General features: G+C 33.6%; 1 long non-coding RNA gene and 1 pseudogene across 1 annotated transcript; one reads left to right on the top strand and one right to left on the bottom strand.

Annotated features, from left to right (window-relative positions):
• Nucleotides 1-1,257: 1,257 nt before the first annotated feature.
• Nucleotides 1,258-1,458, top strand: LOC115989529. Its single transcript, XR_004091978.1, has 2 exons — nucleotides 1,258-1,303; nucleotides 1,388-1,458. It is a non-coding gene; the product is annotated as an uncharacterized LOC115989529 (long non-coding RNA).
• Nucleotides 1,459-2,186: 728 nt separating this feature from the next.
• Nucleotides 2,187-12,577, bottom strand: LOC115992215 (annotated as a pseudogene).
• Between the last annotated feature and the right edge of the window lie 583 nt (nucleotides 12,578-13,160).

The following is a 13,160-nucleotide window of genomic DNA, read 5'->3' as shown; positions in this document are numbered from 1 at the left end:
TTGGCAGGGGAAGTATGGGGAAATACAAGACTGAAGTTGCCTTTCTTTGAGACTACGCCTAGAGATTTCATTGACGTTGTGTGGGAAACAAAGAACAAGAAGCCGGACATAGACTGGGAGTTGTTCGCGATCATAGCGTGGAGCCTATGGAACAATAGAAACTCAACCTGCCATGGTGGGAAGAGTAAAGCAGCGGATTTGATAGTGCGCGAAGCGTCTGCATATGCTAAGGAAGTTAGGCAGAAAAAGGAGGTGCAGAGTAGGCCTTTACGCGCTGCTGGGCATCATTGGACTCCGCCAAGAAGGGGGCAATACAAGGTCAATGTTGATGGGGCGGTTTTCAAAGAGTTGGGCTGTTGTGGCGTGGGAGTAGTCATCAGAAATAAGGAAGGACAGGTTATGGGAGCGATGAGTAAAAGGGTGGAGCTGCCATTGAAAGCTTTGGAAACGGAAGTGAAAGCAGTGGAGGAGGGCATCATATTTGCAAGGGACCTCAGTCTTAGAAATATCAGTGTGGAAAGTGATGCACAGGTTGTCATAAAAGCTTTCAATGCAAATAGTCCAGTGAGTGCCATCCAAAAGGTGATAGAAGGGATTAAAATGGACCTTAGTGCTTTTAATTCGTGGGAAGTAAACCACGTGTGCAGGACTAGAAATTCTGCAGCACATATCATGGCAAAGTTTGCCAAGTCTGTAACTGATAGTTGCATATGGGTGGAAGATATTCCACCTGTTATTGCAAATCAATTGTTGTTTGATGTAGCTCATTTGAGTATAAACTCAATTTAATGAAAGCTCAGTTATCTTGATTATCAAAAAAAAAAAAACAAGTGCATGAAAAAAAAAAGCTTCATTTTGTTTTGTCCAACCAATGAATTTTCCATTGATTAGACTATTTACTCCTTGGTGGTTGGTAAAAGTGTCATGTATGCTTTGTAGATTTGGTGATGAAGAGTTTATTTTTAGAAGTCAATTACACAATTTGTGGCCTTTTACCAGACTAGCAAATATGTGTCTTCCTTGTAGAATATTGAGTACAATGTGATAAATTATAGTTTTTAGTTTTAATGTGGTAAAGCAAGTACTCTTAACTATTTTGGCAATCTCTTTTGGCTTAGAAGCAAAATATATATTATATTGAAGATTGTGTCTTGAATAATAAGCGCTGGAGTGGCACTTCATCTTCAGGTATATTTTATTAAAGATTGTGTCTTGAGTAATAAGTGTAAGTGATTTGGTTGTATTTTCTGCAGATTAGTTTTTGGATCTTGGTGGGAAATCTGATGCCTGTTGGCTATATACAGTATGTTTCAGACCATGCTAGTGATTTAAATTCCTAATCAACATTTTTATGTGGTATCTAATTTTCTGAATGTGCTGGAATTAGTTGCTAGCTATGGTTGGATAACAATTTGATCATGGAGATGAAATTTGTGGAGTAGTTGTCAATGTCAGAGCTAGGCAGGAAAAAATATCTCTATGGCTGAAGAATGCTACAAATATAAAGCCTAGGCAACTAGCATGTTTTGTTCACATGTAAATATAATATTTCAACACTAGAGGAATTACATGTTTTGTATAATCACATTATTAAGCGAATGTAATCACATTATTAAATTTAATCCATTTTGTATATAACACTAGAGGAATTATTATACTTAATATTTATACTGCAATATAAGCATATATATAAAGCCTCAGTTGTAAAGCTTGAATATTATATGCAAGAGATATGTCCTAAAGAAACAATGAAGCTTCTCCATGTCAAAGCTACCGTTGTCTAAAGGTTCTTACATACCAATCATAATGAAGTCTGGACTTATGTTTGTGTCCAGGAAGCTCTTTTCATGAACAATCTTTGTTTGTGTTTGTATTCTAGCTGTAATTGTTACATGCCAAAGTTGGAACAAAAAAATAATAATAATAATAAAAATACAACCGTTATTATCAAGCTCCACTCTAGAGAGGTAAAAAACAATCTCATAATTGCCAATAGCTGTAAATTGTTACATGTAACACTTATATTGAACCACATGACTCAAGTACACATGTAAGACCCTATGTTTTAGTACATAGTATCTGATATCAACCTCAGTTGTTTATTATGCTACAACAAAACAAAGTTCTAGCCCACTACCAAACATCAAAAAGAAAATACATTGCTGCATATATGTAGTATTGTAGTTCCACAAGAGAGCTTTCCTTTTTTGTTGAGCAAGCCAATCAAAAGCTTTAGTCAACTGAAACTGGTTGCATGTTTTCAGCTTCTTTCCTCAGCTCTTGAAACAGGACAGATGACAAGTATCGCTCCCCAAAACTTGGATGAATAGTCTGAAATTCAAACAATCAACAGCCATTTATGGGCATTAATACTTGAATCAAATTGGTTACATAAGAACAGAAACACTAGAGATGTTGATAATAAAGAACACCATTTGCTTGTGTTGATTGAATTAGAAGCTTTTTCACAACCAAAACTGGTGATGTGTAGAGAAATGAATTTTGGAAACAGAATTATTTTTTCAGAATATAACCTTATTCACATTTCATGTATAAATCTTGTGAATTAAAGAAGAATAAGATAATAGACAAATAAAGTTGATCTTTATAATTTGTTTGCATATCCTGAAGCTATCTTATGCAAAATCAATTGGCTCCAGATGATATTCCTACTTGCATTAACCAGGACGATCGAAGTTATAAAATGCGTAATAGCATTCCAGATATCATCTTGTTGGGTCCATCTGGGGGTACTAAAAAGATGTTACTGAAGCACAGAAAGCGTTCTCCAGTAGCATCAGCTGATATAATTAAGTTGTGAGCACCCATGAAAGTGTAGAGATAGATATGCTTCAAAGAGTTATTTGAGTAATTACCATAAGTCCCTCCTTCAACGCTAATTCCCTGGCCATATTTACTGCATCTTCGCTACTAACCTACCAGATAAGTTTCAACATGACAATTAGGGAAAACCAAAACTATTAGCAAGAATACTATATTCTTTTTAAAATCTTTCTGTCATTGCTAACAGCATCATCAACAACACTTACCTCAAGAACTTTTTCCATTACATCCATGTCCAAAATATCTGGTTTGAACCCAACCCCATTGCCAGTAATCTGATGAGAACCTGATTCAAAATTTCAACAATATTAGAGTGTTAACTTCTCTTACCAGGACAATGTTATCTACAAAGGCATAGATAAACTTGAAAGTTACAAAGTCTGTATCTTCATTACTTTTATAGTCTTCCATTATTAGATATCAGTTGGACGAAAAAAATATAAATTTGAAAATTTTCCAACTTTGTTCTCTTCAGAGGTTATAAAAAAAAGGAACTAGATAAGAAAGAAAATAGCATGAATTTTACCTGGTTTACCACCATTCAATACGTTACTTTCTGCAGGTTCTACTCCATATATCTACAAGAAATCAACTAAAATATTAACAAGGAATGAAACAAAATTATAAGGGTGAATGTGGGCAAATCATGAATCATTACCTTTACATTAGGATTTTGGGATTTAAGGTACTGTCCAACCCCAAAGACAGTGCCTCCACTACCAATTACCATGACAAAAATGTCAACTTGTCCATAAGTATCTTCCCATATCTCAAGACCTGTAGTTTCAAAATGCACCTGTTTTCCGTTTTGAGGTCAATCACATATCCACCATCCACTAAGCAGGAGAGGATGAATAATGTATATACCAGATTCGAATTGATTCTAAACTATATATAATTTAAGATAATTATGTAGCATAGAAAATTTTATCCTACATGATGCCAATAAAGACTTTTCAGTTACAGGAGAAAATTAAAGGCAGGATAACTACCAAGGCGTTGGCAGGATTTGAAAATTGCTGGAGCATGAAAGCATTTGGTGTAGATTCCAAAAGATCATATGCCTTCTTAACTATTCCCCCCATCCCCTTGGTGGGATCAGTGAGAATTAAATCAGCTTAAATGCTCTTATAGTTACTCTCCTCTCCAAGCTTGTGTAAGAGGACATGGTTAGAACCGTTTTGTATCCTATGAGGGCTGAGATAAATGCCATACTGATCCCTATATTTCCTGATGTGGGCTCTATCAAAGTTATCTAACATAACATTTATACTAAATTAGACAAACCTGAAGCTGCAGTATAAGTTTAAGACAAAAATATCTTATAACAAGGGAAAAATAAATAGATCACTAAGTTAAGTATTCAGCTAACCTTCCCAGGGTAATTAAGTTTTTCTTTTCAGCATCCACAATCATGGCATGTGCTGCTCTATGAACAGAAATAAACAAAACAATTATACATTTTAATCATAAAAATGTAGTCAGTAATGTGTGTTTTAAACTGTAATAACAAGAAATATATGCTAGTAAATCTATCATTATGAGGAAGAAAGAAGATACCTGTCTTTGATACTAGCAGTAGGTTGCATCATTTCTTGCTTGACAGCAATATAAGCTCCACAGCCTTCAGTGACTTTGTTAAGATATACAAGAGGAGTTCGACCAATGAGCTGAAGTTGGTTACAAAAAATAAAAAAAGGGTTTCATTCTATTAGAAAGTGATCACAAGCATTGTTTATATATGAAATTTCCAAAATATCAAAAGATGAATATTTTTTTTTTCTTTCAAAGAACTAAACAAGAAAACATAATATTTCATTGCATAAGAAATATTGCTTCAACTAAAACAAATAAGTTATCATGTAAATATGCAGATATTGACATTTGTGAGCATACATTTGATAAGCCACCAAAAAAATAGTGCAAATGAGAAATCTGATCTCTGATTAATCAGCTGAAGCTTCAAATATCCTTTACCACTGTCTTTGTACTCAGGACTGGAGTAGTTTGCAAACTGATACTGCAAAAGAAGACAATCCAATTCACACTTTTAGCTCCTTTTCTATGTCAAAGGAGGTGAATTTACAAGAAATGAGAGAGAGAGTCATTCCTAGATTTCAGGGGCATTATAGTCATTTTCTATGTTCTAATGGTATTTTGATCATTTTGTAGGTTGCAATGGTATTTTTTTTTTTTAAATGTTAGAGGGAATTGAAGGAGTTTTGGTCATTTTTTAGGTACTAAGGGTAGGGGTGTGTAGTGAAATTGCCAACCCACCAAAATCGACCCGACCCGACCCAACCCAACCCACTAGGTTAGGTCAATTCTTAGGAGATGGTGGGTTGGGTTGGGTCATGATTTTTTTTTTTTTTTTTTTAACAGTGAGTCGGGTTAGGTTTGGGTCATGAGATTTACAAACCTGCCTAACCCAACCTAACCCATCTATATTTAATATATTTTTAAATTAAAAAAATATATTATATATATATATATTTTTGCCCCTCTTCCTAAATAAACCCTGTACATTACACTACTAAGATATGGGAGAATGCATATGTGGTTGGATCTGGACCCTACACTTGGAATGGCTGAGATTGTGAGTAAAGGAAGAGGAAGCATTGGCTAAAAGATCCTATTCTTGGTCCGTGCCAAATGCATGACTACTTTGGGAAGAAAGTAAGATATGCACCTAACATGGGACTCAAGTACTCACGAAAAAGGAGATAGTGACTTTCTAAGGTCAGCAACTATAGGGACACCCCTTATTGGTTGAATGCATGTTGGACTACCTTAGAGACACATGTATCATTTACAGTACTCCTGATGTCTCTCTCAATGTCCATGACTTGTTTCCCAAGCAGTGGCAAAATCACCTACCCACAGGTCTCAGTGCCACGTTGGCATAATCTCTATCCTCTAGTCAACTTTCCATATCACAACTATGGAAAGGTCCAAAATAGAGAAATGATAACTTGACACCTATCTTTGTACTTAGCCATATTCCTCAAATTATAAGAGGAACATTAAGCTATATTTTAGGGTAAAAACCCTAGTAAATATTTGAAGAAGAGAGTAGAAAGTTGATAAGATAGGAAGGTAGAAAACAAGGTCTCTCTTTAAGGAAGAACACCTTTATTGTACAAGAGTGACCTCTTTTCCCCACATAATACAAATTTGAACAAAGCAAGAACATTCAATTTTTGCTCAAACCGTGGTTTTTCATCCCTTTTCCTAGGGTTTTCCATGTACATCTTGTGTCCTTTTTACGTTCTTGCTATCACTTTCTTCTTCTCTAACATGTGTCATGTCAAAGCAAGCATCCTTGTCACTTAAAACTTTTTCATGTAAATATACTATTAGATAACTTATTTTATTCTTTTATATAAGCTCAAATCTAACTTGCACATATAAAACCCAAACCCTAAGTTTATCTTATATGGTTTGTGTTTGTTTGCCGTTATGTTTATGATTATTTGGTTATAAATTTTCTTTTAATTGTAGTGGTGTTGTTCTAATGCTTAATTTAATTATAATGGGGAAAAAAAAAAGTTGTCCAACCCATGAGTTCAACCAACCCAACCCGACCCACGTGGGTTGGGTTGGGTTAAGTTGAACCCTTATAATGGGCTAGGTTGGATTTTTTTTTAACCCGAAATGACCCACTTAACACAACCTGTTTAACTCGTATAACAAATAAATATTCATTTTTTTTTAGATTTTTCAAATACCTTTTATATCCTACATATATTTTAAATTTAAAAAGAAAAATGAGTAATTACAAAAACTTACTAGGGATATAATTGGAAATTGAAACTTTACAAGCCCTAGATCTCTAAACCCTACAAACCCTAAATTATTTCTAGATGGATGTTATATTTAATATTATGCAGGTTGAAATGGGTTATGTTACATTCATATCAACCCAACATGACTCGTTTATTAAGCGTGTCAAATGGGTTGGGTCAAGTCAACCCATCTTATTAACAGATCGGGTTAGGGTTAAAGGATCATGACACGATTATTAAATGGGTCGGGTTATGGTTGAGTCATTTAGTCAAATACCCTTATCTCAACACGACACAAACCCGACACGCTAACCCGAATTGACTCTTTGTTAAATTTCTAAGGGTATTTTTAGATATTCTCTATGTATAGGGACCATTATGGTCATTTTCTTTTGTAAGGGCATTATGGTCATTTTTTTTTGTAAGGGTAGTTTGGTCATATTTTAGTTTTGTGGTTATTTTAGTAATTTTTTTTTTTAGATTTTATGGTAATTTCAGTCATTTTTTAAGTTTCAAGATTATTTGGTCAATTTTGTTTGTTTTAAGGGTGTTTTGGTCATTTCTTAGTTTTCATGGTTATTTCGGTCATATTTTGGGTTTTTTTTGGTAAGTAGTTTTTATTATTATTATTTTATTTATTTTAGTTTCAGGGTTATTTTGTCATTTTTTAGGTTCTAAGGGTATTTTGGTCATTTTTTAGGTTTCATCGGTATTATGGTAATTGGTGAGAAAAAAAAAAAGGGAATCATTGAATGTAACAAAAGTACCACCGAATGTGAGAATAGTATGGTCAAATGTGATGTTAGTATTACCTAATGTAATAATAGAACCATCATTTGCAAGAAAAGAATAATTGAATCACCAAACGTGACAAAAGTATAGTCACATGTGATTTTTGGTACTGCACAATTTGAAAATGGTACCATTAAATGTCAGAAAAAATACGAGTACAACCGAACGTGGCAAAGGTACAGTTTTGTCTATTTTGGCACACTTAATAAAATTGAGAAAAGAGAGGTTTGGTTAAGGGTACATATTCGAAATCATAATTTAAATTTATATAGATGACAAAAAGTAATATTGTATTTTAATTGTTTAATTTAATGATTTGAGGTATCTGCCAAAGGCCTTGTAACTGAATTGACACTTCCTCATGCACAAAGTGTTTGGGGGTTTAGGAAGAAAAGAGTTCGAACTGCAGGTTAGAAGCATGTTGTAATTATCTCTAAAAAAAAAAAGATTTGTTGTATATTTTTTTATGTTCTTTTTTCCCTTCTTACCTGATATTAATATTTTAGTTTTTGAGTGAATTACACATTTTTAGTGTTTTGATTGTTATAATTTGAATTTGAAGGCAAATTTCTAAGTCACACAGAAATTAGGAGATTACTATAACTATGATTGTCTTAAGCTTTTAAATGATTCACTTGAGCGTGAAAGCTTTTTTCTACTAACATATGAAGCTCATCTTGCATCTTGAAGTTAAGCACTAGCAACTAAGGATTCTTTGAAAATTTATTTTAATACAAAACAAGAAAAAGGAAAGGGAGAGTTAAAACCATTGCACTATTCGTAAGCTCAAGTGTGCAATCTCAGGTGGAAAATCTGCTACTGATTGTGTGAAAAAAAAAATCCACAACTATTGTAGGAATGTGAGAATAGCACATGAGAGAACAATTAGTACCTAAATATAAATAATTACTACTAAGAGAAGATTACTGTGAAACAAATCATATTTTGCTATCATTTCTAGTAAATTTTTTATATAAGTACAATCAACCTGAAGTTATTAACCGAATAGAAAATTAAAAGGGATAAAGGATTCAAAACATTGTTTTTCCAGTACTAATCACACGTAAGTAGTGACAGTTTATGGCAATTACAACAAATATTCTGTTACATTGAAGCTCCAACTTCATCTGAATTCACTGCAACTCCATTAGGGGCATCATCTCCATGAAGCTGAGTAGAAACATCATCTATGGCTGAATTCAACTAAGCCATCTTCTCCGTTAATATTTTGCGGGTTCTCTGTAGTCATCACACCACTAATGCAATATCAATGCATTGCAAACATTTAAAAAAAAAAAAATAAATAAAAATAAAAAAAAAAAAAAAAAAAAAAAAAAAAAGATAACTAAAACAATATCAATAATAGTTAAAAGAGGATGAAAATACAAGTAAACACAAACAATTTGTACAGTGTTTTTTTTTTCTTGAAGCACAATTCATAAAGCTTACTTATAGATACAAACCATTATATTTTTCTTGTTTGTCTTATGACAACCAACCATAAGTAGGCCTTTATTTGTAACCAAAAAGACTTTACTTTCAAAGCTGAACACATTAACAAACATGCATACACACAAAATGAATAATTTAAAGGATTGCGAATGCAGGAACAGCTTCTCACCTCCAAAGCTTTCTCCTTATCATATATAAATTTTGGCAACTTCCTCAGCAGATCTTTTCTGTCAGCTCCAGCAAGTGCCTTGCTTATCTGCAAAAACTAAACTAATCAGTACTTCAACCTAAAAACATTTTGAAAAATAAATAAATAAACAATACATCTGAGCTGTTAATTGTACGAACAGTATATAAATCACATCAATAGCCCAAAAGTGAATCAATAGCCCAATACTTACTGATGCATCACATGGCTGTTTAATTAGGCCAAATAATTACATACATTTACATATTTCTTGATACGATGACTTTAAATGAAATATTTTTACTCTATAGGCTCAAAAATGTGACAAAAACACATGTATTACTCCAATTAATTAGAACCTAAGGAGACAGATGCACAACATTCTCATTACAAAGCCACTAACAAAGATACTTGCACAATTTGGTTTTCCATCAAATAAACCAGATTTTAGATCATTAAAGTGTCAAAACGAACACATACACCACTCTACTTAATTGATAACCTAGGGAAACACAGACACCCAAGACCAAATAAGTTGGATTTCAATAGGTATATTTTCTCAAACATCTTCAGTGCATTTCACAACTCAAACCACAGCAGTAACATAGGGAATGAGAAAAAACTGATCCATTGTGACAAACTTCAAACTAAGAAATTATTATCAAGCTAAGAATCATAGTTATGTTTCAGTGAAAGAAACTAAGGAATAAGAAATGGATACTCTTAGGCAAAGAAATTTGGATCAGAGGAAAAAATCATAGATTTAGTATCAACATTTCCAAAATGCCAAAGCTAAGAGACCCATACACACAACAATTACAAGAAAACCCATATTCATTCAATCACAACAGATTCAGCCATATTGCAAAGCCCCAATTTTCAAACTCAAGCAAAACCATCAAGCTTTACACTCAACAAGAAAACCCATTAATCAAGCTAATAAAAAAAAGTCCAATTTCCATACACATAGCATCACATTTTAGCATAAAAATCCAAAAAAAAGGCAGAATACAGAGAGATAAACTAAAACTCTATAAAGCACTTCAACAAACATCTTCAATGCCCACCCAAAAACCAACTTTTAAAATGCCAATAATAACAGTTATTGCTAATACCAAAAATCCAAACAAGAAAACCCATTCATCAAGCTAATCAAAACTTTAAAAAAATGTTATTCATCAAACTAATAAAAAAAGGAAACAAAATGGGTGTCAAAGGGGTTTCAGTCTTGTCTAAAAGGCAAAAAAAAATTGAAAAAAAAAATAAAAGAGAATGAAAATAAAGAATAAGAGAGCTGGACCCGCAGCCACCAGTGGTTGTGACACCGATGAGAAGCACCGCCAACTGCGATAGGTGTGAGTGGAAGCAGAAGCTCGGCCACGGTTGGGCTTGAGAGAAGAAGAAAACAGAGAAACCCAGATGAGAGAGAGAGAGAAATAGTGAGACGAGGGGAATGCCATAGTGGCAAGCATCACCGGTTATGGTGAGGGATTTGGTGGCTGCTAGCTATAGCCATGGAGATTCAGCCATAGACAAAGGTTTGGTGGAAGATAGAAATATTTTGAAATTTTTTTGGATCTGATGAGAAGCTTAGGCAGGAAGTAGTGAGGAGAGAGCAAATTGAATTGGCAAAGAGCTGAGCACATGGATTGCCAGCCTGGTATGATGAGGTGTCAAGTAAATGAGTCTTTAGATTAAATGGATGACTGAGATTTGTGGGGTATTGCAATACCTATGGGATGTGAATCCATTTTTTATTATAGGAAAGCGCAGCACGATGGTACTACTCAATGTAAAGATAGTACCATTAAATGTGAGAGAAAATAAGACAATAAGGAAATGTGATAAAAGTGCAATTACATGTGATGTAGATGTTACATAATGTGAAGATAGTACTATTAAATATAAGAAAAAAAATAAGGAAATGAAGGAAATGATTGAATGTGACAAAAGTATAATTACATATGATGTTAGTACTGCTCAATGTGAGGGTGGTACCGTAAAATATGATAAAAAAAATAAAGGAACCATCGAATGTGACAAAAGTACAGTCACATGTAATGTTGGTACTGCGCAATGTGAGGCTGGTATCATAAAATGTGAGAAAAAATAAGAGAACTACCGAATGTGACAAAAGTACAGTCACATATGATGTTGATATTGCGCAATGTAAGGATGATACCATAAAATGTGAGAAAAAAGAAGAAGGAAACCACCGAATGTGACAAAAGTACAATCATATGTGATATTGGTACTACGTAATGTAAGGATGGTACCATAAAATATAAGAAAAAAATATGGGAATCATCGAATGTAACAAAAGTACAGTCACATGTGATGTTGGTACTGCGTAATGTGAGGATAGTATCATCAAATGTGAGAAAAAAAATAAAAGAACTACTGAATGTGACAAAAATACAGTCACATATGATCTTGGTACTACGTAATGTGAGGATGGTACCATAAAATGTAAAAAAATAATAATAATAAGGGAACCATCGAATGTGAGTAAAGTACAGTCACATGGAATGTGAGTAAAGTACAATCACATGTGATGTTGGTACTGCGCAATGTGAGGATAGTACCATCAAATGTGAGAAAAAAAATAAAGGAATCACTGAATGTGACAAAAATACAGTCACATGTGATGTTGGTATTGCACAATGTGAGGATTGTACTATCAAATGTGAGAAAAAATAAAGGAACCACCGAATGTGACAAAAATACAGTCACATGTGATGTTAGTACTGCGCAATGTGAGGACGGTACCATCAAATGTGAGAAAAAAAATAAGGAAATCACCGAATGTGACAAAAATACAGTCACATGTGATGTTGGTACTGCACAATGTGAGGATGGTACCATCAAATGTGAGAAAAAATAAATGAACCACTGAATGTGATAAAAGTACAGTCACATGTGATGTTGGTACTGCGCAATGTGAGGATGGTACCATCAAATGTAAGAAAAAAATAATGGAATTATTGAATGTGACAAAAGTACAATCACATGTGATGTTGGTACTGCATAATGTGAAGATGGTACTATCAAATGTGAGAAAAAATAAGGGAACTACTGAATGTGACAAAAGTACAGTTATATGTGATGTTAGTATTACACAATGTGATGATGGTACCATCAAATGTGATGTTTTGGTAACCTGGTATATCAGGTTGCCTACTAATGGGTAACGTACCCCCCAAAAAAAAAGGAGGGGTACGTTAGAATTACCCTATACTAGGTTACTAAAATATCATATTTAATGGTATCATCCTTATATTATATGGGTAATTCTAACGTACCCTCCTTTTTTTTGAGATGTACGGTACCCATTAGTAGGCAACCTGCTATACCAGGTTACCAAAACATCACATTTGATGGTACCATCATCACATTATATAGTACTAATATCACATATAACGGTATTTTTGTTACATTCGGTAGTTCCTTTATTTTTTCTCACATTTGATGGTACCATCTTCACATTGTGCAGTACCAACATCACATATGATTGTACTTTTGTTACATTCGGTGGTTCTCTTATTTTTTTCTCACATTTGATGGTACTATCCTCACATTGTATAGTACCAACATCACATGTGATTGTACTTTTGTCATATTCAGTGGTTCATTTATTTTTTCTCACATTTGATGGTATCATCCTCACATTGTGTAGTACCAACATCATATGTAACTGTATTTTTGTCACATTTGGTGGTTTTCTTATTTTTTTCTCACATTTGATGGTACCATCCTCACATTGCGCTGTACAAACATAACATGTGACTATATTTTTGTCACATTCGGTGGTTCCTTTATTTTTTCTCACATTTGATAGTACAATCCTCACATTGTGCAGTACCAACATCACATGTGACTGTATTTTTGTCACATTCAGTGGTTCCTTTATGTTTTTCTCACATTTGATGGTACTATCCTCACATTACGCAATACCAACATCACATGTGATTATACTTTAGTCACATTCGATAGTTCCCTTATTTTTTTTTTCCACATTTTATGGTACCATCCTCACATTACGTAGTACGAAGATCATATGTGACTGTATTTTTATCACATTCGGTAGTTCTTTTATTTTT

This window comes from Quercus lobata, chromosome 5 (genome assembly GCF_001633185.2).
Source record: "Quercus lobata isolate SW786 chromosome 5, ValleyOak3.0 Primary Assembly, whole genome shotgun sequence".
Lineage (NCBI taxonomy): Eukaryota > Viridiplantae > Streptophyta > Magnoliopsida > Fagales > Fagaceae > Quercus > Quercus lobata.
This window is presented reverse-complemented; position numbering and strand designations above follow the sequence as displayed.